Raw genomic sequence first — 23,441 nt, forward strand, 5'->3', positions numbered from 1 at the left:
TCTGGAGAACCCTGACTAATACAAGATCTCAAAGATGCTGGGTGCCTGTGTCCCCATCTGACACCTCTTCCAAGCTCATTCCTGTTATTAGAATTCAGTTTCTTGCAGTTGCAGGACTGAGTTCCTTGTTTCCTTTTTAGCTGTTGGCCAGGGGTCACTTTCAGCTCCTTGCAGCCATTCTGTGGTCCTGGCATAGGGACCCCTCCCCATCTTCAAAGCCAGCAATGGCACATACCATCTTTCTAATGTTCCAAATCTCTCTGACTTCCCTTTCTGCCTTGCTCTTCTGCTTTAAAGAACTCATATGATTAGATTAGGCCCATCCTGATCATCTCCGTATATTAAGGTGGACTGTTTTGGACTTTATACCCAGAAAATCCTTTCATTTGAGTACCTAGATTTGTGTTCTACCAAGTAACCAGGGGACAGGAGTCTTGGGTACTCTATCAAATGCTGCCTACCTAGAGGTCATTTTCATTGCAGAGGTTAACAGTGGTAGGCATGCCCCAGCCACTCAGTTCCTGCTGGGAGACAGAGACAGTTGCTGTGTTTCCCACGTCCTGCTTCTTGGGCTTACGGTGCTTCCTTGGTTCCTATCATTCCTAAGGTTAGTCTCCCAGCCTGTCATCAAATCTTATAACTCCTAATATAAACAAATAAAATCTCCATGTACCAGATATTAGCCCAAACTGCATTCTGTTGCAATCAAGAAACCTGACTGTCTCAAGCTCCAGAAGATGCCCAGCAATCCACCACAAAACAGGGATTCTTGTGGAAGGGGGAGTGTGACAGGGCAGGAAAAATCCATGGGCTGCTTTGTCAAATCACACACCCCCATCCCCATAAATCTGACATGCTGGTTTAAAATACCAGAGTTCTACTAAACCATGGAAAAGCAACGACTATTTAATGTTTTAAATATGGGAACTCTTCACAAATTTGTGTGTCAGCCTTGCACAAGAGTCATGCCAATCTCCTGTATTCTTTCATTTATTTAATTTTTTTAAGATTTTATTTATTTAACACAGAGAGAGAGAGAGGGAGTGCACAAGCAGGGGGAGCAGTAGAGGGAGAAGCAGGGAGCCCGATGAGGGACTTGATCCCCGGACCCTGAGATCATGACCTGAGCTGAAGGCAGGCGACTCTTAACTGACTGAGCCACCCAAGCGCCCCTGTATTCTTTCATTTAAACAAAAGTAGTCAGTGGTCTATATGGTAAAAAATAAAGTGGTCAGACTGAACAAAGACACGTTCTAATTTTTGTATAAGGAATGGACTAGACAGAAGCTGAAATTAAACAATCTGACACTCGTTGGAAAGTGAAAAATCTGTTAAAAAATCTTTTGACCTCATATAGTTGTTGTACTAAATTTAAATTCATGTTTTCCTAAAGTGAACAAATTCTTCCCAAAGACTCAGCCAGACAACACACACCTTGAGGTTCAGGTTTCGCACCAGAGCTTATGAGCATGGTCACCTTTCAGTGTAAGAGCTAACATGCGCAGGGTTGCTAAAGCAGCTTCCATGGAAGCTTTCATGTATCAACACAGCCCTTTCCAGTTCAAAGTTTCTGCCCCGGGATTTCTGTGTTCTGTGGGGTGAAAAGACTTGGTCAATTCATTTTAATCTGGTCACAAGAGCCCAATCTGTTACCTTCCAACCTAGGTTTTTCTGACCCTAGACAAATCCAAAAAGTATAACTGCCCCAGACTAGACAGGGTGATTGGCCTAGGTACCAGTGGTTAAGCAGTGCACACTGCATAGAAAAGGGAAGACAAAGCCACCCCCTCTCGCCCTGAACCTTGATTTTGTTTATAGATGGCAACATTTATGTGGAAAAATGTGTTAGCGCCAGCCTCCTTGAGCAGCACTGGGGTAGCTCTTTCCCCCTTGGTTGAACTGAGCTTGGAAAAAGCACCTCGGAGTGAGGAATGGCTGGCACTGGGCAGAACATGCTGTATATTTCCACAGTCTACTCCAACGTAAACAGACCAGGCTTATTAGTTCGTGAAGAGCCAGGAACTCCCCTGCTCCGGGAAGACAAAGGCCACAGCCAGGGAAATCAGGAAACAGATCAAGTGCACAATTTGTGCCCATCTTCCTCCACTCCCTCCCTGACATATCCAGGGCTCTCACTTTCCTCTGCATAGTTCCACGTACCCTAGAATGTGGTGTTTAGCATTTAGCTCCAGGATGTGGTGTTCTGTACCTTTCAGGCAATCTTGGTTTTTAGGCACAGGCAAGGAAAGTGAAGGAGATATTTCTTACTCTAAGCTCTTGATTACTAGATGCAAAGGGCATTTGAGCACCATGGAGATGTAGCATTCAGACTCTGGAGCCTGATGGCCAGATTTGAATCTGTCAGGGAAAGGGTTCTATTTAACAACATAAACCCAAATCTCAGAGACTAAACAAAACACAGGTTTACTGCTCTCTCGGGTCACTCTACAATGTGCTTTTGTAGGCTCTGCGCCATGCAGGGACTCAGGCTCACTGCATTCATGGCATCACCAGGGCCCTGAAGATAGCAAGTCAGGGAAGAGCGATCGTGGTCTGGAGATGTGTCACACTCTCACCCACTAGCCATGGACCAGCACTCAGTTACACAGTTTCACCCGCCTGCAAGGAGGTTGGGAAATGCAGTGTAGCTGTGTGCCCAAAGGGAAATGGAAAATGGTTTGGTGAACAACTACCTACCTGGTCTCTGCCATAGCTGCTTACTTAAGGAAGTTTCTGTGCTATCTATTTTAGCTTCTTTCTCTGTTAATTGTGTGTATTAGTCAGGATCCTCCAGAGAAACAAAACGTGTGTGTGTGTGTGTGTGTGTGTGTGTGTGTGTGTGTGTGTGTGACACATACAGAGACAGAGACAGAGAAAGACTGACTTTAAGAAATTGCCTCACATGACTGTTGAAGCTGACTAGGGCAGATCTGCAGGCAAGAGTTTATCTAGGCTTGAGTTTGAATCTTAGGGCAGTCTGAAGGCAAAATTCCTCCTTCAGCTGATTGGATGAGGCCCACACATGATGGAGGTACTCTGCTCAAAGTCTGCTGATTTAAATTTAACCTCATCCGAAAAGTACCTTCAAAGCAATATCTAGACTAGTGTGTGACCAAATATCTGGGCACCATGGCCCAACAAGTTAATACATAACATTAACCATTATAATGGGTATGTTAAATTAGTATAATAAAGCACCCAGGACCATGTCTGGCACCTAGAAAGGTCTCTGTAAACATGAGTTACCGTCACTACTGTTGATCTATTATCCTCACTACTAATACCTGAGGCCTGAACACAGTACCATAGCACTGTCATCTCCCCACCACTCCCCTCAATGACCCCATCAAACCAGCTAGGGAGCTATTGACCTATAAAGGGCTTATCTTACTTAGACAAATATTTTCTTTATTTTCTTTACAAAGCATTTTCCCATCTACTATTTTACTCAGTCATTCACTCAAACTTATGAAGCAGGCAAGGTGAAATTATTCCTACCATTATTTTTGAGCTGAGAGTCAGAGAGGATGGCTGCCCCCCCCCCCACCCCTCCTAATCTGTGCCCTACCCCATCCTCCAGATTCTGTTTCAGGAGAGCCACCTCTGCCCTGTGTGAGAGGTGCCTTTCTTCTAACCTGATCTAAAATTCATTATATATTATATTCCCATAGAAGTAATAATGTAACAAGTGTTGAGTAGGATTAATTGAAATACTCCTATTAATACTACGCTTCAGGTATTCCATGAATTAAATAGGTATTTACATACAGATCTAAGGGAACCTAATTCATCATTTAGAGTATTTAAACTATTATTTCCATGGAAAAACTAGCCCCACAATTCAAGAAATCAGCATATGAATGAATTTTGGGCTATGACTCTGTTTGCAAGAGGGGATTTCCTGCCTGAGTGCAGATACCAATACTGGCCTAGGCACTGCTAGGAGCCAGTTAGAGGTTGTCTTCGGTCTCCTTCCCATTCTCTATGTTCTGGGGCTCACCCTTCTGCGGCCACTCTATTTTCTTCATCATTGTTTATACTAAATGAATAGGACAGAAGCAGAAGCCAAAAGTCTGGGTATCTGACTTGGCTCAGCCCTAACCAGTTGCATGACCTCAGAAGTCTTTTTACTTTGGCTTCCTTGACTGCAAATCATAGGGGTTTCATGAACTCATGGGAGGTTGCCTATCAGCTACAACATCTCTCGGTCTACTCTGTGTCACCCTTCCACATGGTCTGATATCTGCCTGATAACCTAGACTCACAAAGCTCAGCTTCCCCTCATCCTACATAGTGGTTCTGAAGTCTCAAAGAGGGATCATAATGACCCCAAAGCCTTCAACACACAAAAGAATCTACTGCTAATGGTGGGAGTTCAGGCACAGAATCACTCTACTAGGCCCCAGCCATTGTCCCCTAAATCCTACCAACTGGGAACCAGCACATTCTCCACCCTCTCACCAGTCAGCCTGGGATTATGTACCCAGTCACCCAAGGTTAGACAGAGAATGTTTATGTAGGCTGAAATGATTGGAGTAACTGAAGCCATGAGTTCAGTTGGAAAGAGTCATTCAATTGCAGATATTGCCCCACAAAACCCAAATCCCTTAGAGAGCAAATTATTTCAGCTGTCTGAGCTGGTGCACTTTTCAATGCAGTTGGTACAGAGCCTCCTTCCCAGTGAAAAGCACGATCCTCTCTCCCCAAGGACATTGGTGACCCCCACAGAACCTTTTCTCCCTGACACGCATGCTGGCCAATCATGCTCTTCTGAAACTAGATACTGTGAGGCCAGACCTGTGCATAGCCAAAGAGGCCACCCAGCTCATTAATCCAATGAAAGGATAGCTTTACACAGGGCACATAGTGTTCCACTCAGCCCATAATGCCTGCATGTGTCTGGGGGCGGCACTGCTGTTAAATATCAAGACAAATCTAAGCCTGCTGGGCAGTCCACCTACTCTAGTCAACTCTGAGTAAAATAAGGTACATAATTAGTGTAACACAGGCCGAATGGTTCTGAGACCTAGGGTTTGGCCCAGTTTCTGAAACTTGCTTAATAGGTGACCTTGGACAAGTCATTTAAATTCTGTGGGACCTTCTAGCTCTAGGAGTCTATCAACAGAACCACATATAGCCACAGAGTCATGACATTCCTCACTTCTACTGTTTTCTCTCCAAAAGAAGACAGCTAAAAAATGAAAGAAATACAAACATCAGATACCTTTGACATACCAGGATAGTCTTTCAATTCTCCCACTAACCCCATGAGACAAGTATTACTGTCCTTATTTTACAGATGAGGAGGTTAAGTAAATGCTATGAGCTAACTTGTGCCTCCCCAAAATTCTTAAGTTGAAGCCCTCACCCCCAGTGTGACTATATTTGGAGGAATCTTTAGAGGAGGTAGTTAAGGTTAAATGAGGTCATTAGGGTAGGGACCTGATCCCACTGACTGGTGGCCTTGTAAGAAAAGGGAGAGAGCCCTTCCCCTGCACAGAAGAAAGGCCAGGGGAGCACACAGTGAGACAGCACCTGGCACAGCACGTGCTCAAAAAATCTGTTTGACTGATGACTTCATGACATTCACTTAAACCTGAAAAGTGAACTTGAACCTCCAGTCTCTGGGCTCAGGAAGTTTGAAAACAGTTTTAAATCTCCTGTTACTTAATGAATATTTCAATTTTAAGAATGACAGACATAAACCATTCAACTAGAACTGGATGATTATAAATTTCTGAAATAATTTTTGTTTTTTAATTGCCCACTAGTTTTAAGTCGAAACTTTCTCTGATGCTAGTTCCAGGGTGACACTGTCATTAACACTGCAGTAATCAACAGAAAGCAGACTTCACGGGTTGACAACTTCCACCATCATTTCTTCTATTTATTTTTATCACAGTCTCCTTTGGTCAGGGTAGAAAATAAGTCAGGTTATCATTTATGTTATAATACATAAAATTGATATACCTAAATGACCTGATAACCTCCAAGATTGTTGGTGGGGGAAAGGTACAAAACAGTGTTTGTTAAATATTACTACCTATTTTTAAAATGGAAAAAAATTACACACATGTAAGTATTCATGCATGTACACATGTATGTATTTGCCTGGACCTGCACAAAATATCCTTGAAAGGATTCACCAAAAACACTGGTAACATTGGTTTTCTCTGAGGAGGAGAACTTGAAGGACTGAAAGAGGGAGGGAAGAGAGGCTTTAAAAATATGTGTGTGTGGTTAAAATTATTATTTACTATTCCATTGAGGTAATATGTGCAAATCTTAAGTGAATAGCTCAATGAATTTTTTTAAAGATTTTATTTTATTTATTTGACAGAGAGAGACACAGTGAGAGAGGGAACACAAGCAGGGGGAGTTGGAGAGGGAGAAGCAGGCTTCCCGCTGAGGAGGGCACCCGACGTGGGGCTCGATCCCAGGACCCTGGGATCATGACCTGAGCCGAAGGCAGACGCGTAACAACTGAGCCACCCAGGCGCCCCTGCTCAATGAATTTTTACATATGTATCCACCCATTTAAACATATCCTGATCAAAATACAGAACATTTCCAGAACCCCAGAAGATACCTCTGCTCCTACCTAGTCAATACCCAGCCCCCAAAGATAAGCACAGATCACAGTATAAATGGATTCACATGGTATGTAACCTTTTGTGTCTGACTTCTTTCATTGGATATTATGTCAATGAGATTCATCCATGTTATTTTTCATGTGGCAGTTCTTTTTCATTACCATATAATATTCCATTGTGTAAATGAATATATCACAGTTTGTATATCTACTACTATTGATGGACACTGAGTTGTTTTCAGTTTGGAAATATAATGAATCAAAGCTTCTGGGAGCATTCTGTAGTATTCTAGGAGTCTCCTGGTGGTCTTACAAGTACTCATTTCTGAGGAATTGCTAGGTCACAAGGTAAAGGTATTTCAGCATTAGTAGATATTTCCAAGCAGCTTTTCCAAGTCTGTGTACCAATTTACACTCCCATCTTCTGTGTATGAGCATTCCAGTTAGTTGCTTCATATCACTGCCAACATTTGGTATTGTCAAAGGGAGACATTTAGCAAGAATCTATATAGATATATATATATATATCCTTCTACAAACTTTGAATTTTTAAAAAGATTTACATATTACAGAGAGAGCATGCGCACATGCACAAGAGTAAGTGGAGGGGGGAGGGGCAGAAGGAGAGAACCTTCAAGCAGATTCCCTGCTGAGTGGGGAGCCCTACACAGGGTTCAATCCCATGACCCTGAGATCATGACCTGAGGCGAAACAGAGTGGTCACCTAACCAACTGAACCACCCAGGTGCCCCTGCAACTTCTCATTTTAAAACATTTGTACATATTGCCTATTCACGATTAAATAAATAAAAATATAGCATGAACACTTAACAAAAATGAAAGACACAAGCTGGCAAAAATTATTTATCTTTCTTTAATAGAGATGAATGGCTAGGAACTCTCCAGATATTCAGTACAGAAAGGGAACCAAGGCCCTGTGACTTGTACTCTATAAGTGGTGCTGAGAATCCCACTGAGTTGTCAGCCTGAGAAAGAGGCTAACCACCTGAGACATGAAAAATATCAAGGACCTTAAAAGACCACTGTTCTGGTGAACCCTCGCTGTTGACAGTGGCCAACGGAAGCTCTGGCTAATGAGAGAAACCACAGGAAGACTTAGGAGGTAGCATCCACAAAAGTAGTGTTTAGGAATAGCCTTCTCTGCCACCTCCAAGGCTGCTATATCACCAAAAAATCTCTTCCAGGAAGCACCGGTATGAATAAGAGACTAGAGGGTCAAACCAGAGAATCCCCATTACTCAAGATCTTTTACACTATTACTACCTAGCCTGAATCATCTTCAACATCCAAAGAGAGACTACATTAGAGATCACCAGTTTGGGAATGCATACTTCCTTGTCAGGGAAGGACAGCCATTCCTCATTAGGAATGAGGTGACACTGGAGGCTCAAAAATTCTGCATAAAGTCTCCAGACAGCAAGAGACCAACCATCCAACTTCCAGTAGAGAAGACAACCAGGAAAGGATGGGTTAAATCATCTGCTTCAAGCTCTTTTAACCATGACCCACAAGAAGAAAAACATTTTACATTGAAACCCAATACACACAATACCAAATCTAAATTGTCATCAATTGCAAGATACACCATAATTTTACCACTAAGCAAGAAGAAAAAAAGTTGTCCATAATAAAACTCATCATGATTTCAGATTTGTAATGAAAAAATTGTATGTCTTAGATAGAATATAAATTGGATGGAATATAGAGGAAATTTCAAGCAACAATCCTAACCTTTATTATGTGCAATCGACTTTGATACTTACTATTCTGTTCTATTTAATGTCATTTCTCCCCAAAATGCTGGTAATGATCCATTAAGTTGATTTCAAATCCATTAATGGATTTCAACCTACAATTTGAAAAACACTGGATTGGAATTAAAGCCTATGACTTCTAAATAATTGTATTAAGAACTCCAAAGAGTTTAAATAAATCTACTGGTAGGACAACTGAATCCAAGTGGTAATTACTGTACAGTATATCAGTACACATCTCTGGGCTGAATTGCCTAGAAACCTGAGGCAGAGCAGTGTGTAAACACTGCTATGGGAAAAATTCAAGACAGTGGTGCTGTGGATGTGCATTGCTATAATTAAGCCAGAAGACATGTCAGGCAGGGCATTTCTGAGTGCTGATTCCTGCATGCCTCCTGTATGTTGTAAGGTATGTGTCCAAAATTAGAGTGACTGAAAGCCCCTAAAAAAGTGCAATAATCCTTCCTTATAACACCCCTGCCTGGGGGTGTCAGCCTACTATTTATAAACATGGGTTAAGAGGGAAAATACCCTAACTTCTGTTTTACAAGTCTCTACAAATGCAAGTATAATAGCCAATCAGAATACTACTCTGGTACCACAGTTTTCCCCATATTTTAGAGTCAAAGCTTTTCCACTCACATGTGAGCCCAGGGAGAAATCAGATGAGGAGTTTTTTAGTTGTGCATTGCTTGAGCACTTAGCAATGCACTGAGCATCATCTGAGGGAGACGTGCGTTGAGCGACACAGAACACTGAATGACTTTCTATTGGAATTACAGACAAGTTGAGTATCTTGTCAAGAGGTGGTAGCACAGAACAGATAGCTGAGTTCTATTTTGTGCTTCACATGGAATGAGGACTGGACAAGAATGACCCACCAAAACACAGAAATGGAAAACTTTCACTTTTCAAAGGGTTTCCCCAAGTGGACTCCCTAGGAGCTCTATATACACGGATAAAACATAAATGGAATTATTGTAAGCTGAACAAAGTTTACCTATTTTTCCAATTTAGTAGGTTTAAAAAAATATTGCCTTGGGGAAGAACATTTGCACATTTTCCCCCCAAATAAGAAAGTACCAATGAGGTCAAAGAGCAAATCAAAGAAAGTATGATCCAAGAAACCAAAACCAAAGTGGTAAAAGTTAGGGCTTCATAAGCAGATAATTAGTCCTTTTAGTGATCTCAAAAATTTTCTTTCCTTTCTCTGCCAGATCAGGCCCATTGCTATTCTTTACTAGAGCTAAGATCTTTTGAATGTTTGGAACCACAGCAATGGGTGGTCGGGGAAGCTATATCTCACTGTACAGGTTGTTCACTGCACAATGGCACCCAGCCAAGAGGATGACTAGAGGCTGACATGCAGCTCACACTTCTTTTGTCCAGTGTGCATCCTGGTACACGGCTGCTTCTGCCTGGAGGGAGAGACCCCTCTCTGAGTTTGCAACAGGCACCACATGGGTTAGTGGAGGGCCTTGAAAACAGCGAGGGAAGGGGTGAAGAAGTCACTAGCTCTACTATACTTCAGACACATGGCAAATCACTAGCATTTCTTCCTAAATATCAGCCAGCTCTAAGGAATAAGTTGGCATTTCAATCCAGAAATCGAGTCTTAGTGTAACTCTACATGTACTTACCATATATCTGAAATGCAGCTGTAATGCTCTCTTAGAGCCTATTTATTAGAAATTTGGTTCAAAAATCCCCATGCAATTTGAGGATGAGAGCTGGGGGAGAAGGGAAGAGATGGGGGGAGAGGGAGTATCAGAACTGAGCACCTGTGACACAATAGTTTTCTCATATGTTAAAGTATACTCAAACTACAATTATTGTCATTAAAATAGTCTATACTTTGGCATGTCCCCCATTACTTCCTACTATGACTTCCAATCTTAGATAAAACAAAAACATTTCTTCCATGTGGAAAGTCTATTGATTTCCATCACAAAAGCAATAGCTTAGTTCTTTTAATTGTTAATTAGCCAGTCAGAGCATGAACATAAAAAATAGGTAGCAGGTTTAGGACTCAGCATAGGCATGACTTCAAATTCAGGCCATCTATTAAGAAGCATCAAACTGGAAACCACCTATTGCAACTTCTTGTTCCAGCCCCAGCCCAGCTGCCAGTGTGTTCTCACATTGTTTTTTCATGGATCTCATAGACTAGTCCAACTAGTACTCCTGCTGCTCAACAAACCCACCGTGGAGCTGGCTTAGCACAACACCGGTCTCCTAAATACCTTCCAAGATTCTGGTAATAAGCCTCCTCCCTTCCCCCTAGAACCTCACCTCATTCCCATAGTTGGACCCTAACCTCTCAATCCTTTTAGCTCCTGAAACATACTAAGCTCAGTCGTATCTCAAGGCATTCCTGCATGTTTGTCAATCTGACTCCCACTCACATAACCCATGGCTGGCTCCTCTTCTTCCTTCATGTGCCCCATGTTTAGACTTCCCCAGAGAACTGCCATTTTTTCCTAATTCCTACCACAATCTGTAAAAAATGTATTTAGTTCTTTGTCTACTAGATTTTCCTATCTGGTAAGGACAGGAACCTTACCTGTTTTACTTCCCTAGCACACTGCCTGGTACAGGGTAGGTAGGCAGTCAATAAATATTTGTTGAATGAATAAATAAATGGATGAACAAACCCTACAGCATTTACATTTTGCCTCTTATGTAGAGCACCCATATAATTTTTCAAATCAGGACACTTTTGAGAGTAAAAGTGGATGCTAGGTACTAACTGAGATAAAACAGGCATAAACCAGGACATATGGTCACCATACCCTATATCCACTCCTACATGTCCCATCTTTACGAACCAAGTTTGTAAGATTCACATTATCTTTAGCTGCCACTTGCTAAACATTTTCCTTTTGTGAAGACCAGATTCCTTCTCTTCAGGATCAAATCTTTGACTTGATATTTCCATAAAACAGTTTCAACTGAGTCATTAACATCAGCTCCTATAAGGCTGAGCATCTTTCCTTTAGCATGGCCTTTGAACATGTCTTCACTGATAACAATGGTCTCACTCAAGGAGTCCAAGGAAAGACTGCTTCATTTCAAAGGCAGCTGGTGCCATCTTGGATATCCAATCCAAGTGTATTTCAGGATAGGCAGCATTAGTGCCACATTCAATAAGGCAAGCTCTACCTCTGTGATGGCTCCACTCCAGCCTTGAAGTAGGAAGGGAAGGAGGATGGCAGACAGAAGGCCAGTAGGAGAGAAAGAGCCTTTTGGATTCAAACCCTTCTAGACTATAACTGGCAATAGCTAGAAGACTCCCAAAAAGGAGGGATGAAGAGAGAAGAGCGTGAAGGTCTAAAGATAAATACTTCTATTTTGGGTTCCTGGGTCTGCTTCTTTTCAGCTGTGTGACTTTGAAAAAGTTATACTTCAAGTCTCACTCACCTATCTGTAGAATAGATATAATCTTACTTAACTCTGGTACAAAGGAGAGGACTGATAAAACACCTAGTATAACACCTGACACACTGTAAGTACTAAATAAATGTTGTTACAAAAATAATCATTATTATTTAATAAATGATGTCACTTTCATTATAAAACTAGCATTTTACTGTAACATAGTGGTCAAGAATTCCAGAGCCCTGGGTTCAAATTCTACCAGTGCCATTTAATATCCTTGTGGCCTTGGGAAAGGTGTTTAACTTCTGTAGACCTCAGAATTCTCATCTGTTAATTCAAAATAATTATGCCTACATCATAAGACTGTTCTGAAGATCAAGTGAGATAATGCATATAAAATGTCTGACGTAAGGCTTAGCATACACTATTGTGTTTTGGAGTAGAATTTATTAGAAGTACAGGTACTAAAATCAAAACAAATAGCAAGGACAAGAATCTTTTGAGAAGCTTGTTGATCTGCCACAAGAGGGGCAGGATTTGTCACAGTCTAGTGTGGTGTCTGGTCCCAAGGAACACCAAAAGAGGAAAATGAAAAATGGTTTTCTGAGAAAGTTGGGATACAAATTGTCCACTGAGGATCCCAAATGGAATTAAGAGTAAACAGAAAGTGTGTGCTCCCTGATTGTTTTTAGGTGAAGGTAGGAAGAGAGACTGGAAAACAAGAAAGACATTCCAGTCTGGTAGATTTCAATGACCTCTATTTTGACCATTTGATCTTGCCATTAAAATCACATTAAAACGGCAGATTCTTTAAGATATTACAATATTCATTTTGTAAACATTCACAGTTTAACATTTCTCCTGTTCTCAATGTTGACCATATTATAAAATTCACACAATTTCAGTTTTGGCCCCAAAACTCAAATTTCTGTCTGGTGACCTTAAAGAGTGCACCTCCACCAGCCTTTGAATGCTTTCCTGACCCTACATTATTAAATTAATGTTGGGTGAAAGTAGGAATGTCTTTGCCTCACAAACGTGATTGTTTTTGAAAGAACACTGCTAATTACCTTCCCAGACATCTGACTCATTATTCCATTCCATGAAGTTTAAGACATGGAAAAATTCATTTGGAAATTCCAATTTTAATGATTCCTCAATTTACAAAGAAACTGCCTTAGGATGCAAACCCTATTCCCTTGATCTTAGCATTGGACAATTGCATATGGGCAAATACAATTTAATAAATACATAGCAAATACTGTATAATGAAGTATTAGAACTCTAAAAGTTGTTACATGTTGCATCATTTGATGAAATGGGACAAAATTCCACACACACAAATGTAGCACACATACACATACATACACAATGAGGAAGTTTAGTCTGAAATATACAAAAATTTCCATTTGCTTGCAAAAAAAAAAATGCTCTCAACTAAGTGGACTAGAGACCTTCTGTGTACTTTGAAATTAAGAAACTGATGAGAGAGGGCTTTTCAAAATCAAATATCTCCAATCTCTAAAGAAACTGAAAAGACCACATTTTGGTATTAACCTGAAAGAGCTCCTTGACATCCAAACAAACATCATTAAATGGAGAAAAAGAAGTACTTTTATAATAACCATGTCTGCTGGTCTGGTCACCATTATGTATACCCAGACATACCATTTAAGAACCTGTTTTGCAAATCCTAAATGGGAAGGAAGAATTTGCTATACCTCAACTTAAATTTACCGTATTTAAAATTGATTCTGATTTCTTACAATTTTTTCTTTCAAATGAAATCATTTAATCTCCGAAGACTGAATTCCTCACTTTATGACTAAATAATCTGAGGCCAAGAAGACCTACAAAGAAGAGGCCAAATTGAGCAAATAAAAATTCATATGCAAACACTGCATTGGAAAATATACATAATAAAAAATTATTCATTGTTCATCTAAAATTCAAACATAACTGAGTATCCTGTATTTTATCTGGCTACCCTTCCCCTGGGTTACCCAGCTAATGAATGGAAGAGACAGCACCAGAACTGGATGCCCATTCTGGTGTGCATCCATTCATGAAACAATTATTCCCTGAAAGCTAGATGTCCTGGAAAACCAAAAGCTGTATAAGGCAGTCCTGCCCTCAAGGACCCTAGAATCTAATGGAAAATTCCAGTCACCTGGAAGAGAGGAGGGAGTGTCAATGTAACCATCTCAGCAAGCTACTACCCAAGAAAATGGTTCTCAACCCTGGACACCATTCAATCACCTGGGGAGCTTTAATTTTTTTTTCAGTGCCCTGAGATGTTGATTTAATTGGGTCTGGGATGGGGTCAGGGAAACTGGCCTTTCCCCCGCCCCCCCCAAAAAATATTCCCAGATAATTCTAGTGTGCAGCCTGGTTTGCATGATGAATCACACTGATCTAAGACTCACAAATCTCCCCTAAGAAATCTTGATTCACCGAATGGATAGGTCTGTGCTAAAGTGCATGTGGGTGAATATATGTGTGTAGGGGGAAGGGTCCCAAAGCACCATGCTTCCTGTATATCATGCAGGTGTTCAAAATGGCCATTTGGACTTTACAGTAAGATTTGTTGAAAGGAGAGCATTTTGCTGGAATTCATCTTACCCCCGTTCTGGGGTCTTGGTTCTTATTCATTTCTTAGCCTATACATTGTATAGCTGTGTCCTGAAAAATCCATCCTAAGTATACAGTTCATATAACCCTTAAAAACAAATAATGAAGAGACAGTTCCATCTAGTCCTATAGTCTGCTCAGGATACCCCATTACCTGGGGTTAAATATGGAGCCCCTGACCAGGACCGATCCTGTGGGTTTGGCATTGTTCGTATATATTCCCACAGAGGAATGCACTAAATGAAAGCCCTATTCAATCTTATGACTTCCCATGGAGAGATAAATAAAGAAGCACTCTGAGTGTCTTCACTATTGTCATTATATTTATTGCCCTGGTTAGAGAAGGGTCAGAAAGCCACAACTGTATTTTCCTCTGCTCAATTATTATTATTATTACCAAAAGACAGAGTAGCAAATGGACAAAAGCAGGATTTCTCAATACAGTCCAAAAAGCAAGATAAAGAAGCTAATTCACCTCCATCCTGCACTCTCACCTTTTCATTTCTGACATCAGTGATGAGGAAGGCAAGTTTACTGCCTCCATTGCTGCATCTGTTCTCAAATTATGCCATCTTCTAACACCAGCATAACTGAACATTTTTAAATCATTTTGACCACCTCAAGCCATCCAAAGTCCAAAGGAAATGATATCTAAGCCCCAACTCTGAGGACACATGTAGCTGTGGGTCAAGCCCCCTTCCAAAGGGTCATCATTGTGTAATTTGTATTTAGACCATACTTATGTCATTGTTAATCTTCCCATTCCAGAATCCACTTGAGATCAATTCAGCCTATGACAGCAACGTTCTTTGGGATAGTTGGTCAGGTCTGGTTTTCTGAGTTTAACATTAAAAGACCTCCCCTCTTTGCAAGTGTTACACTAAAAAATCTGGTACAAATAAAGAGCATGATGGAGCCAATCAGGGCAAATGTATCTATCCAGGAATGATGAGAGGGCACGTTTTTTCAGTACATCAAAGAACTAAATGAGTGTTCAATAATACTAATACCTGGAAACCTCAAGATCAAGACGAATCAAAAATATTCCAAATGAGTCTGATTCGTGTTAAATATTTCCTGTCTCAGTGACCAACAGGCCATGTTAAAACCAGTCTCAGCTCCTTTTGGAAGTCTTGTTCTGTTACCCACATGAAAGGTAATGTAAGAATTTTGATCAGTGATGCAAGATTACTAATTCTCATTGGGTAATTTTCCCCATTAGTCAGAGATCAACTTTGCCAACTTGGAGGCTTCACATGTTTTGCGGCAGGGTGCCATTAGGAACTAGCTGTCAAACTCTAGGACTAATGGAAATGTATTCTAAAGGCCAAATTCCACCCTTTTCTTACATAGGGACAGTTTCTAAGGGAGCCTCAACTGAATCCCAAGGTCTAGGATCTCCAGTCTTCCTTCGTGACCACCTTTCTCTTATGCCATCATCGGCAAATCCCCATTGACAACCCCCCTTTCTTTTCCCTTGAAAAATGCCAAAATACTCCCAGGAGGAAGCGTTATCTTTCTAAATCCTTAGTTGAACTGAAAAGGAGAGACCTGAGACTTTTAAATCCATGGCAGAAGCAGACTCACTCATTACACCTTTAAGGTCTAGGATACGGACTGAGCAAATATAGACCAATCATAAATGAGAGGTGTTCTGTACCTTCCTCGGCTATGAATCTAATTCATGCAGCCAAGAATACACATTCAGAAATAAACAGGCTGGCTCTCTCTGATGTCTTCTCAACTGATAGTTCAAGTGGTGTGATAGTTATGTTCCTGTAGAAAAGGATGTCAGTTAGTATGCCAAACACAACCCAAACAGAGCCAAGCCATGAATGAGAATCCAGTTCCCCTGCTTTGGATCTAAAGATACCCAACTGGAGGCCCAGTCATGTGGCCTATACAAGTGCCTACAAAATCTACAAAACCCCTGAGAGCTATGTATATAGGTGAGCCAACGCTAATTCACATGCAGCAATGCAAAACCCCTTTCTTCCTCTGCCCCATGGCAAAAAGTGAATCTGTTCCATCTGTTTACAATGATTGCTGTTACTTTCCAGCATAACCATAATCTTATTTTGTAAATCCTATTCCTGACACACCTCAAACCATCTGTCTATTCTTTCTTGGGTTAGCTTGGGGCTGTTTGGCAAATGTATGTCATTACCTGTAAGTGGAATATTTTTTAGCAGAGTACACGCCCCTTTTAAAGGCATGTTGCCATGGCAGCTAGGTGTTCCTAAATAATCTCCTATGGTTCTTCCTCTAAACCTAATATGCCTTTAGTAATTTTTAATATGTGTAAAATAAAGGCCAAGGGACAAAAAGGCATAAATGTAACTACTTAGGCTTAAGATTTAAAGTTTGCACATGTTTTCAAATACAGGAATCAGTTGAAATTTTACTATCAAGTGTAAGTACTATCAAAATTTACTAATCAAATTACACATGTCAATTTGAGGAAAAAGGTAGCCTGTTTTTCAGATTCAGACTTGTAAAAAAGTGATAAAATCTGAGTGGTAGAATTTCTGCTATTTCCTGTCCTCATAGAGCTGGGCCCAGGTTCCCACCAAGTTTCTACATCCTCTCTCTCCTTTATCATTCTGACATTTTGCCCTTGTTTATATATAACTACAAGGAATTGGGAAAGACCTTAAAACCCCAATTTGGAGAAGGATATGTGATCAAGCAATTCGAAGAGCACAGACACAAATGGACAAACACAAGAAAAGATAGCTCACCTCATTAGTAATCAAGGGAATTACAGACTAAAATAATGAGATCACTGCAAGCCTCTCAAAACGGCAAAGATTAAAACCACTGAAAATATTTAGTGAGGTTGTTGGGAAATGGGTATTCTTAGGCACTGCTGGAGAAAGTAGAGAATTCATACAGCTCTCCTTTGGCAGTATCTAGCAACATTTTTCTGGTACATCCCTTTTCATACCTTCTGCTTCATTTCTAAGCCTCTATTCTAAAGAAATACTAACATGAGTACACACATGCAAAACAAATATGTGAATACAAACATATTTATAGCAGCATTGTTTATAAGGTCCAAAAATTGGAAATAGCTTTTCAGTAGCGAAATGGTTAAACTATAGCTTATCTACCTGATAGGATACTTTGCTGCAATTAAAATGAATGAGGCAGCTCAACGTCATCTAATATGAAAAGACTATTAGATGTATTAACAATTAAGACAGCAATATGTAGAACATTAATACATTCCAATTTATGGAAAACAAATCTCTAGGTCTATAATAAGATGTTAAAATGAGAATCCTTCAGCTTTGTCTAGTGACTCGAAGATTCAGAACAAAGCAGTAGGTGATTAATGCTCTCACACTCCAAAATGAGCTGCTAGACCACCTAGACAGCCCTTGGCAAAGGAGGCATCCACTGCAACCACTAGCCCATCACCCAACTCAAGGGCATAAAAGGACTGAAACTGACAAGGCTGAGAGAATTTCTTTGGAATAATTTGTTGGGGCATGGTGGTGTTTCCACCTTTACCTTAATCTAATTAACAAGAGTTTCAAGGAGATGGATCAGACTGCTGGAGTCTACAAGGGTCCAGACTGATCCATGACCAGAGTTCATCTATTGGCAAGAGGAAGGAACCAGAGGCACAGGGAGGCCCAGGCACTAAGCGCGTTGCATTGCAGCGACTGCATCCTCCTAAGAGTGGCAGCAAGGCTGCATCTGTGTTCCCTCCAGACCACATGCAAAGGAGCCAGCCAGGATATGTTTAAAAGGGGCCCCACCTGTAGAGATGCTGTCAGCACTCGCCACTCATCCTTTCCATCTCTTGATCATATTCACACACCTGCTCTGGGGGTGAGCTTTCATTCTCTCCAGCAGCACCTGCATCTTTTGTCAGAGGATGCCCTCAAGGTGGTGGACCCGCCGTGTGCAAAGAGAGCCAGAGAGCCTAGGGACTATGTTTGAGACTTGAAAGGACTGGAGGAACTGTTACATATATGAGTGTCCAAGAAAGTTAGAATGAGCCTGCATATCATCTTTATAGAGACAGCAATGGGAAATTATTCTCTACCTTTACCCTACGGAGTCCCATTCTTTCAATATAATGCTAACAATTACACATATATAACAGAGAAAAGTCTGGATGTTTACACACAAAACCAACTGTGATCTCTAGAGAGCAGAGTGTGCTAGGGGATAAGTGAAAAGAACTTGTACATTTCGTTCTACACACTTCTATACCATTAAAAAAAAAACATTTGCTCATGTTTTTGGTAAACAAAAACTTAAGATACATACAGATACACACATACTCATCCATGGTATAAAAAACTCAGAAAATTAAGAAAAAGAAAACAGACAAACTGTAAACATAATCCCATTCCCCCAGATCCCACCTCTCTTAGTATTTGGGAGGTTTTCATTCCCATCTTTTTCCTTGGGGTGGGCACATTTGCTTTGGGTAGGCAGGATCTCACTGGGTTCCACCTGCCTTGTTAAATTAAACAAGGAAGAGTTGCCAAGATTGTTTATCACCTTTACCATATCTTCTGTGGCTATTTTGGCTATATGAAAATTGGAGTATAGTTTAAAGAAAATTGATTTGAAACTTAATGGGTCTCTCTTATATAGCTTAAAATGCTCGCAATCAAGGTGGAGATAATCATCAGTGACATTTCATGCACTGCGTCTAGACAGTAGAAAGGGGAGGGCTAGAAGACTGGATTTGACTGCTCCTCTTGGGAAAAAGGAAATACATCTTCCTTGTCTAGCTGGAAATATGTAGTCAAGGCAAACTTGCCAAGGCTCACCAAGTCTGCCCAGAAAGCCCATCTGCACCTCAAACACCTGAATGCAAATCCAAGAGATTTCATTTCCCTTCTGAGATTTACATAAAAATCTAACCTGTTGCAAATTCATCTCCTAAAATACACAACTTGAGACCCTTAGCAAACGAAGGGGCTGCTACACATGTGGAAATTACCTCCTTGTTTGTTTTCAGTCTTCCTGTTTCTCCTGGGAACCAGAGAGAAAATTCAATTTCTAAACCTTGAAGCAGCATGAACAATGAACAATTGTTAGCCTAGAAATAGCAGATGAAGCTTATTACTGCACAATGGAAAGTAAACGGCATTGTCTTGAGGTTGTGTTTACTATACCGGCTTGGTGGGTAAAATGATACAGTAGAGCGGAGGACTGGTGTCCTACTCATTAGAAGCCTCTGAGAAACCCTCTACACCGAGGGGAGTGTCCAACTCCTTTCTGTTTTTCCTCTTGTTGAGTATAGGTTTGGATAATTATATGTAATTTCTCATGTCTGACTACACAAATGAAACTTCTTACCAATTTCCACCAAAACCCTCTACCAAATCAATGAAGACAGTATCAACAGAATGCCAGTACCATGCAAATATACAGGAAAGGTCTTCATTTTTTTCATTCAAGTGGCAAACCAAAAGTCTTGAAGAGGCGACAATCTCATGATCCAGCAAAACAGCAAGAGAACACACAAACATTCTCTTGGCTTGGAATATGAAAACTTTTTACAAGGGTAAATTAAATTGAGCTGAAATTTTAAAATGGCAAAGTGTAGTTTTTACCAAATTTGTTGGAATCCAGTCATGCACTCAGAATAAACACAAACTGGTGCTAAAGTCCGGTTTCCCTTTTGAAAAAGAAGAAAGAAAAATAAACTTTCTAGACTTTAAAATGCAGCTTTTGAAACAATGTTCCAAGGGCTACTTGGATGCTGGCTGGTGCTTACAAAACAATACTAACAAGTTGAGTGTAAATGAATCAAAACCAGACAGATTCTATTTCCCTTCAAGAAAATGGGGTGTTTGGGGGGAAAAATAAATAAATAAAAGCTTCCCAAAAATGTATGTGAATTTTAACAAAAACCACAGTGTTCCGAATAAAAACTAGAGCCATGTCTTCTGACCTTCAAGCAGGGCTGGGTTTCAAAGAGGTGACATGGAGGGGTAAGCGTGACATCCAGGCCCCTCCGAGCAGGCACTGAGCTTTGGGAACACTGTTTTGATTTCAACCTCACAATAACCTGCACAGAAGGCAGGTGTTCTTCCTCCAGCTTACTGATGAGAAAATGAAACTCAGGGACTTGAGTCACCTTCTCTAAATCACTCAGCGTTACTCTGAAGGACATGTGCATTAGGAAACTATTCACACACCCCCACGCTCCTGCTGCACGAGAGCCATTGCTTACTTAGCAAATACGACTTAGCGATGTTTAATAAGGCAATTCTGAAGCACTTTACCAGTACAACACGACATCCTATCAAGGCCAACACCCATACTGGCTTAGAGAGTGTGTCTTGGGGATGGGGGAGTCTCATCTTGATTTAACTTAGGGTCACTGTGAATTCATGTCCTAATTCCAAGTTACTCAACTTTGTGGCAAGTCTATACTAAGTGCTTCACCTGTATTAACTCCTTTCATCTTCACAATTGGCCCCAGGAGTATTGTAGTATTTTTTTGTCCCTATTCTATACCTAAGAAAGCTGAGGAATGAGGAAGAGGCAGAGCCACAGAGGATTCTAACCAGCCTGTCTGGCTCCTCCAGGCCCAGAGCATGTGCTCTTACTCCCTTGACCAAACTGAAGGCCATCATCCATGTATTACAGAACTGAGTGCAGGCTGACTATAATCCTAGATATTAGGCAGCACTGGCTTCTTGTCTTAGTCAATTCAGGCTGTGATAACAAAATACCACAGACTGGGCAGCTTACAAACAACAGAAATTTACTTCTCACCGTTCTGGAGGCTGGAAGTCTGAGATCAAGGCCACAGCATGGCTGGGTTTTGGTGAGGGCTCTTTTCCCGGTTTAGCCAGCACTTCTCCTCATTATGTCCTCACATTGTAGAAGGGGCTGGAGTCTCTCTGGAGGCTCTTTTATAAGAGCATAATCCCATTCATGAGGGTTCTACCCTCATGACTTAAGTACCTCCTAAAGGCCCCACCTACCAATACCATCAGTTTTGGGGGGGTTAGGATTTTAACATGAATTTTTAAGAAACATACATTCAGACCATAGCATTTCTCAAGGTATGTGATCATCAGAACTTGATGTTATCTTCCCACCCATTCATTCATTCATTCATTTTGATTAAGTGCCTGTGATATATAAAAATAGGGGGTTATAAAGAGATCAAAGATGTGCAGGTCCTTGTCCTGAGGATATACAAACATAACAGCCTCAAGTTGTTCACATCCCAAATTTACTTGCTTTTAGATGTTTCCCTGGCCTTCTGCTATTATTTATTTTTCATGTCACTTATTATTATGTAATTTCTTTCTTTTGGACATATCCAAATTTATGGCTTAAATTAGTTTGTCCCTGAAACTAGTGAACCTCATTAAGAGTTAAACAAATGGAGACACAACTTGAAATGAAGGAACTCTTTGCACTCTCAGAATATTAGAATTTGAAAGGACCTTAGAGATGGGGCCTGTGTTGGTCAGAGTAGGCTATCTGCTATAACAAAGAACCCCAAAAGTTCTTACTGTTCTCACAAAATCCAGTGTGTGCATTCCTGGTCAAGCCACTTTCGTCCAAGTGGTGACAAATGGATTCTAGGCTACTTCCACACTATGGCTCCACCATCTCAACAAAGGGTTTCAAGACCTTCCAGACCATCCAGCCAGCAGACAGAGAGATAAGAGAAACCTCAGAGAAGGTATGCTTACTCCTAACTGCCCCCTCCCATTTCACTGACAAGAGTTAGTCACATGCCCAACTAGACACCAAGGTTACCAAGAAAAATCAGTAGTGCAGGGAGCGTGCAGTCCATCTCTAACACAGACTCCAAAGCCCACCACCATGCAGATGAGAAAACTATGTCTCAGAGTAGCTAAGTGAGTCATCCAACACACAGGAGCAGAGTCTGTCTTCTAATACAGCACTCTTTGCCTATAATATTGACACTTTCTAAAAAGCCATTTACTGTTTTTATTTCTCATCTCATGCTTACTATAGAAAGTTTGGAAAATACAGAACTTAAGGAAGAAAATAAGAATTGTTCATAATCTTCCAACAATAATCACTGATTATATTTTGATGCCTATCTCCAAGTCTTTTCCATAATATTTGTGTATTTTATATACATATTAATTTTTAAACAAGTCAGGAAATGACAGATGTTGGCGGGAATGTGGAGAAAGGGGAACCCTCCTACACTATTGGTGGGAATGCAAGCTGGTGCAGCCACTCTGGAAAACAGCATGGAGGTTCCTCCAAAAAGTTGAAAATAGAGCTACCATATGGTCCAGCAATTGCACTACTGGGTATTTACCCCAAAGATACAAATGTAGGGATCCGAAGGGGTACGTGCACCCCGATGTTTATAGCAGCAATGTCCACAATAGCCAAACTATGGAAAGAGCCAAGATGTCCATCAACAGATGAATGGATAAAGAAGATGTGGTATACACACACACACACACACACACACACACACACACACACACACTGGAATATTATGCAGCCATCAAAAGGAATGAAATCTTGCCATTTGCAATGATGTGGATGGAACTGGAGGGTATTATGCTGAGCGAAATAAGTCAATCAGAGAAAGACATGTATCATATGACCTCACTGCTATGAGGAATTCTTAATCTCAGGAAACAAACTGAGGGTTGCTGGAGTGGTGGGGGGTGGGAGGGATGGGGTGCCTGGGTGATAGACATTGGGGAGGGTATGTGCTATGGTGAGCACTGTGAATTGTGTTAAGACTGTTGAATCACAGACCTGTACCTCTGAAACAAATAATATACGTCAAAAAAGAAGAAAAAGATAGCAGGAGGGGAAGAATGAAGGGGGGGAAATCGGAGGGGGAGACAAACCATGAGAGACTATGGACTCTGAAAAACAAACTGAGGGTTCTAGAGGGGAGGGGGATGGGGGGATGGGTTAGCCTGGTGGTGGGTATTAAGGAGGGCATGTTCTGCATGGAGCACTGGGTGTTACACGCAAACAATGAATCATGGAACTCTACATCAAAAACTAATGATGTAATGTATGGTGATAACATAACATAATAATAATATAAAATATATATACAT

At 40.8% G+C, this 23,441-nt stretch overlaps 1 pseudogene; it reads right to left on the bottom strand.

The window, feature by feature from the left end:
• Window positions 1-915: 915 nt before the first annotated feature.
• Window positions 916-1,009, bottom strand: LOC123325409 (annotated as a pseudogene).
• Between the last annotated feature and the right edge of the window lie 22,432 nt (window positions 1,010-23,441).

The sequence above is a fragment of the Neomonachus schauinslandi genome, chromosome 7, assembly GCF_002201575.2.
Source record: "Neomonachus schauinslandi chromosome 7, ASM220157v2, whole genome shotgun sequence".
Taxonomy (NCBI): domain Eukaryota; kingdom Metazoa; phylum Chordata; class Mammalia; order Carnivora; family Phocidae; genus Neomonachus; species Neomonachus schauinslandi.